Source organism: Cyprinus carpio, chromosome A3 (genome assembly GCF_018340385.1).
Source record: "Cyprinus carpio isolate SPL01 chromosome A3, ASM1834038v1, whole genome shotgun sequence".
In the NCBI taxonomy this organism is placed as follows: Eukaryota; Metazoa; Chordata; class Actinopteri; order Cypriniformes; family Cyprinidae; genus Cyprinus; species Cyprinus carpio.
Genome location: NC_056574.1, coordinates 36,166,499 through 36,173,535, shown reverse-complemented (window position 1 = coordinate 36,173,535; position 7,037 = coordinate 36,166,499). Strand labels below are relative to the sequence as shown.

Genomic DNA, 7,037 nt, shown 5'->3' with positions numbered 1-7,037 from the left:
TTGCTTGTTAAATCTGAATATCCTTCACGTATTAAACAAGGTATTCCAACTCTTCCTCCAGGTAATTATAGATGTGGTAAGTGCGCCCAGTGTGCTTTTACACATAAATGTAAATCGTTTAGTCATCTACGCACTGGTCGTGATATTCCGATACGGGGTACCATTACCTGCGCTTCCACTCATGTGATTTATCTAATTCGTTGTCCTTGTGGTCTTGCATACGTGGGTAAAACATTCAGACAATTACGCACTCGTATTAGTGAACATCGCAGTAACATTCGAACTGGAGATATGCGCAGTCCTATAGCATCTCATTTTAGACAAGCAGGCCATAACGTCAGCGTTTTGCAGTATGTTGGTATAGAAAAGGTAACAAAACCCTTAGGAGGAGGAGATTATGAGAAGAAATTATTACAGAGGGAATGTTTTTGGATTTATACCTTAAATACTTTGTCACCTTTAGGGTTGAATGAGGATTTTGATATTAAGCCATTTTTATAGAGATTCAAAAACATCTTTGTAGCTTGTATTTGTTACATGATTTGTATTTGTCACATAATATACATGACTTGTATGTGTCACATGACTTGTATTTGTCACATGATTTCTTGGGTGTGCCTAATTAAGGTGATCACCTGTGTCTATTTAAAGTTGACTTCACCTCACATTGATATTGTGCCTGATGAAGACCTGAAGGTCGAAACGTTGCTTGATTAAATTCTTCTGGAGCAGTAATTTTCAGTGTGCAGACTTCACACTTCTTTATTTGTCTATATCATTCAGTTGTCTTGCACCTGCATCCTATCTGGATGTTTGGGATGTGCACACCATTTTTGTACATTTGACTTTCAACCCATTACTTTTCTAGATTGCTCCAGGACTGATTTCATGTATTTTTATATATATTTATAAAAAAAATTTCAAGGCACTTCAGTGTTTAGAACTTTTAATATTTTTGAGCATTATCAACTCTGGTTGATTAAAAAGTAAAGCCCAAAGGGTCTTCTTTCCAAAGACACCAAAATTATGTGTGTAACACACTGAAGTAAGGAACTGTTAGGTAGGGAAGTTAGCTAGGGCACTTTCAGCTGTGAGTCCCATAATGGGGGGTCTGGTTAACAGGTTAATTAATGAAACACCTTGACTAAATTTCAAACATTTATTGAACAATTTTTTTTTTCAAACGTTTTAAAGTCAAATTCAAAGTCAAAATTTGTTTCTATAGCACATTAAAAATAGCGCCAAAGTGCTGTATAACAAAACACAATACATAAAATGTATAATAGAAAACATGCATTATATGAAAAAAATAAACAGATTAAAATAGATTTAGAGCAAACTGACATCAAAACCTTACATTAATCAAATGCCAGAGGAAACAAATAAGATTTGAGAACAGACTTTAGCAGAGAACATATTAAAATACAATATAAACATTTTTTGAAAATTGTATTAACTATTTACAAAAAAAATATATTAGAAAAATGAAACAGGCTGTCAAAACAAATAAAGTGATAACCTTACTTTTTTTCTTAGAAATGAAAAATAAGAACAATTATCATCAAATGTCAAAAGGGACAATTTAAAAACACAAATCTATTTATAGGGGGGCTCTTTTGGACCTCTTCAGTTTTTTTTTTTTTTTTTCCTTGTTCCACCAGCCTTTTGGACACTATCTTCTGTGGCGATTTATGTGGGGAGAGCCACACCTCCAGTCTGCATCTGAGAATCCGCTTCTTTGACGGGGTTCTTTCCTTATGGAAAGAATGAGAAAGGCAAAGAGTTATTGGACATGCCTACTTGTCACAAACAGTTAAACCAATTCATGGGAAATTGGACTTACTGAAGCAGATTCCCCCGACTCCTGGCCTTCTTCGGCATGGGGAGGGCTGTCGGAGGGTGGTGGGCTGGTGGAGGAGGACTTTTCTACGGCTGGCAGCTTGCGGGGTTTTGTCCTCTTTCTTTTCAAGGGGTCTTGACACTGCCTCAGCTTCCTCACCCACCACAGCTGTGTCAAAGAGGTGATGGTGTTTTGCTGCCTGCTTTGCGTGTAGGTTGAGGGCATAGAACCAGTCAGCTGTGGCGTTGTCGTGAACTGTGTCACTTTGTGCCTATCCTCTGGGCAGTGGGTGTTCTTTGCCATTTCGGGTAGAGAAAAGCATAGGTAAAGAATTAGAAAAAAACACATCAGAAACTCACAAAGCAGGAACATGGACAGGAATGCTTACATGGGTGGCGATGGAGGTCCTCACATCAGTAAATGTGGGTGTGCCTGGTAACCCCATGCTCGCTCACGTCTCCTGAAAATGCTGATTCAGGGTTTTTGCAGGAGCTGGAATTTGTGAAGAAGAAGTAATTGGCAACTCTGCCCCCCCACCAAAGTGGACCGGAGAGAAAGAAATTCTTACATCCACCCATACTTCTCCTGGTCCAGGGCCAGCTGGGCGGCACCAAAGGCCTGGTTGGTCTTGTGGGCTGATATCTGCAGAAACAGCAAGAAGCGGCATAAGCATTTTTTTAAGAAAACCATGCGGAAAGAGAGAGAGAGACAGACAGAGAGAGAACCACTCACGTTAATGACTAATTGGCCTTCGCTCGCTGTTTTATGGGCGTCCTCCACCTCCTTACTACTCATATTTTGGAACACCCCACAGCAGTGGCCAAAAATGCTGGCCCAGTAAGTGGTGAGGTGTCCATAAAAAGACCACTGGTCCTTTTTTTCGGCCCCACTCTTCAGGCGATCTTCAAAGAAAAAAAGAGAAGCTTTAAGGGTCGCTTTGGATGCCAAAGTATGAGAAGTGAGAGGAGTTAAAAATTTACCCAGAATCTGAGGGATCCTATGTTTTGCAGATACCCGGCAAGCCCGCAGGTCCAGGGTTGAGACCATTGGCTCCTCCGGGTTGGAGGCCCTCAAGCTCGCCAAGTCTTCGATTATCTTTTTTTCTTTTGCAGGCCTGCATAGCATCACGCCGAGCCACCTTGGTCTGCTCGGTGTTGCTGTTTAAGTGGCGGTCCAGGCGGCTGGTGTTCTTCTTGCACCCTGGAACAGGGTAGGTGCCTTTCCTCACGTTAACTCTCCCGGAAGAAATGGTGAGGAGAAGCTTGCGCTCCTTCACATTCAGCACCTTGTGCATGATGCGCAGGTGTTGGCTTAGCTGATGGTAGCCACGACAGCACAAGGAGCAGTCCTCCAAAGGCATCTCTGCTTTTAGTAATGCTGCACTGGTTGGCAAGAAGATAATTGTCAGGGACACTGCCCATGCAGGGGTTACTTATAACTTTTTGGGTCCCATTTGCAGTCTGTTACATCCCACTTTGAGTCTAATACGTTAGAGTGCATATGTTGCAGTCCATTTCTCTTTCCACTTCTAGTCTAATAAACTGGAAATGGGGCTATTTGCTTGGTTCACTTGCAAGTCTAACTTGTAATGAGGGGCCCATAGAATAAATTGGAAGTGGATGTTTCTTTATGTGAAAACATCCTAATTCCAATTTATTCAAAATGTATTCAAAATATATAGTAAAATGTTTTTTATTAAACATTTCATTAAACAAGTACAATTTAATATTATGTTAAGTAAAGAACCACCTTGACTAAATTTCAAACATTTGAGCAATTTTTTTTCAAACATTTTAAAGTCAAATTCAAAATGTATTTCTATAGCACATTTAAAAGCAAACAGTTGCGCAAAAATGCTGTACAACAAAACACAGTATATAAAAAGCATAATAGGAAACATGCATTATATGAAAAAAATAAATAAATAAAAACATTAAAATAGAATCAGAGCAAACTGACAACAAAACCTTAACCTGACTTTAATCAAATGCTAGAGAAAACAAATAAGATTTGAGAACAGACTTTAGCAGAACATATTAAAATACAAGATGAAAAACTCTTTGAAAACTTTAATAACTATTTATAAAAAAAATTAGAAAAATGAAACACGCTATCAAAACAAATTAAATAACCTGATATATTTTTTTTTTTTAAAGAACATTTATCATCAAATGTCATCAAAAATGTTAGGGGGCAAGTCCTCCGGGGGATCAGCAATCACAAATCCGAGATCCTCTGTAAAACAAATCTTCAGGTTAGTCTACCATCAACTGCAATATTATAAGAAATACGATTATAATTTCATTCTTACTCATCAACTCCATTTCTCCCTTCTCTTTCGGTGATGCCGATGCTGCACTGGATGAAGCCCCCGCCTCAGGCAGTGGGGCAGAAACCTCAGCAGGTGGGGACACCTCAGCTGGTTTGGACAACACCTCCAGCACTGCGCCCCCCAAAACCAGAGAGAGAGTGTCCCCCTCCCCCTGTGTTGGCACAGCCCCCACCAGCTGGGGTGGTGCGGACCCCATTCCCGATATGCGGTGCTCACACTTGAATAGGTGTGCCCCCCTGGCTCTGGTCCATCTGGATGAGGGCCTTCTGCTGCAGAGGGTCGGGCTACAGGCTCCTCCTCCTCATCTAACCGTGTAGCCAGCGGCATAGGCGGAGTTTGGGGGGGCTAAGGGGGGCAGACCAGAGCCAATTAATGCCTGTCTTGTGCTTTGAAAAATAAAAAAAATACAGAATTCATATTTTCTAATTTTATTTGTCCTATCTTATAATTTTTGTGGATATAATGAGTAAGTTTAGAATTAATTATTTTTAATTACTATATTGAAAAAGAAGCTCATTTTGGCGGACTTCAAAGTATCGCGGTAAGTTACGTGAGTGGACTCTCTTCTCGTTCTGTTCCCGCTTTAGTCTACATGCTAAATAAACAAAATGGACATTCGTCATTTTTTTAATAAACCCACTAGTAAAAGTGTGGAGTTTTCTAACTCTGACACTTCAATCATCAATTCCACTGCTGCTACTGACACAGCAACCGAGGCCGCATCTGAGAGCAACAAAGCTGGCCTGGGATCCAGCAGAACCGGCGCCACCGTGTCAGCGAAGTTACCCGCTCAACCTGCCGCATCTGGATCTGGATACGGTGACCTCGGGGAGAAAGCTATTGGGCCGAAACAGCCCATACTTTCTTCTTTCCCTAAGCGCCTAATTGGAAATGTAAATCGTGCCTTCTCCACATCTTACTATCACAAGTTCCCATGGATGGAGTACTCAATATCACTGGATTCGGTTTTTTGTTTTTGCTGTCGCCACTTTTCTTCAAATATTGCAAGATCAGACGCAGACGAACTATTTACAAAAGTGGGAGCTCGGAACTGGAAAAAACTGTCAGAGAAGCTGACAAAACACGCTTCGTCACAGGTACATTCAAATAGCATGAAGATGTGGGAGAGTTATAAACAGGCTTGTGCAATGTAAACGTATTTTAAATGTAGATGGTATGATATATGAAATATGGTAGCCCATAAAAAAATCTGAGCTCGTGGTCTGCTGGTAGGTGCCCCCCCCAGCACAAAAGTGAAACTCCGCCTATGGCCAGCGGGATCTCAGGGTTTGTTTGGTGCAGCACCTTCAGCTCCTGCACTGCCACCCTCCACCTCAGGGTGTGGAGGGCCTCCATCCTTTTGGTCTTCTGCAACAAAAAATGTTTGTTAATGCTTAAAATACTTACACATGTAAAGCTATTTCATACATTGTTAATTTAAAGCATAACTGCTCAAAACTTACCAACAAGTCTTTACGCACATGCCAGTCGGTGTATATATGCACTTCTTTGCACATATTGGGCACACCTCATTTTTCAAGGGAAGTCTGGAATGGTCCAGTTTTAACAAAATGGCATGTTCCTCCAAATTAAAAACAAAATGAAAAGTCCAAAGGTGCTGCCGGAGGTTTGCATATTCACTGTGGCAGATCGGACATGTGACCATTTTGATTTATCTAGAAAAACACAGGAATATGTTGGGTTTGAAGCCATAAAACTGTATAATTTGCATAAAAAAACTGACTGTCCATGAAGCTAATATGTACCCCCCCCCCCCTGAATAAATTGAAAATGGAATCTATCTATGGACATGTGTAAATAAAGTGGATTTTTTTTTAAAGTATGATCAATATTTTTTCCTGAAAAAAACCTCTACTGTGCTCAGGATAATCTATGGAAATCTATACTATATAAAATAAAATCAACTGAAAGGCAGTTGTCATGTTTCAATGAAAACAACATTAAAGTTGTTTAATTATGGCATTAAAGTGCATTATTTGCATAAAAACTGACTGTCCACAAAGCTATTCAAAGCCATCCAATATGAATACATGGCAAGTGGGATATGTGTCCATTTGCAGTTTAGTCAGCGGGCCCTTTGTATTGCTACCGTGGACACGTAAATGCACTGTACTCGGCACACTCAGCGGAGTCCATTCATGTCAGTTTCATCCCATAATACTGTAGAATTTGCACGAAAAAGAATGTTGGATTTTGGGAAATTTGGTTGTGTGATTTCATCACATATGGTGCATGTCTACTTGCAATTTATTTGACGGCCCCTTCCTAGTGCTTCCATGTACACTTAAATAAAATGTATTTTCCATAAATAGGTGCAAGGTTGTTGATGAAAACACCTGTATTGTAGTCAGCATGCTCAGAGGAATCCGTTCGTGTCAGTTTCATGTCATAATACTGTAGAATTTGCATATAAATGAACGTTCACGGGAGCAGTATGGAGGTTGCGCTGAATAAATTGGAAATGGACATTACCTTATGTGAAAACATCCAAGTTCCCATTTATTCAGGTTTAATAGATTGGTGGACAATGATCCCAGTAACCTACTATAGCCATCCCATGGAATACATTGCAAGTGGGATATGTTTCCACTTGCAGTTTATTAAATAGCCATCCAATATGAACACATGGCAAGTGGTATGTGTGTCCATTTGCAGTTTATTGTATGGTTCAGGTTTAATAGATTGTTGGACAATCATCCCACTAACCTACTATAGCCATCCCATTGAATACATTGTAAGTGGGACATGTGTCCATTTGCAGCTTAATAGGTCACATTAAGGAAAAATAGAGACATGTGCTCACCCCTTTTCTGACCTTTTGACCCCTAAAGAAGGTCGTACCAT

The 7,037-nt window shown here is 40.2% G+C and overlaps 1 long non-coding RNA gene across 1 annotated transcript; it reads right to left on the bottom strand.

Moving 5' to 3' along the window:
- Nucleotides 1–1,648: 1,648 nt before the first annotated feature.
- LOC122138538 lies at nucleotides 1,649–1,922 on the bottom strand. The gene is made up of 2 exons (XR_006155658.1): nucleotides 1,844–1,922; nucleotides 1,649–1,754 (listed from the first exon to the last, which is right to left on the bottom strand). It is a non-coding gene; the product is annotated as an uncharacterized LOC122138538 (long non-coding RNA).
- Nucleotides 1,923–7,037: the final 5,115 nt, after the last annotated feature.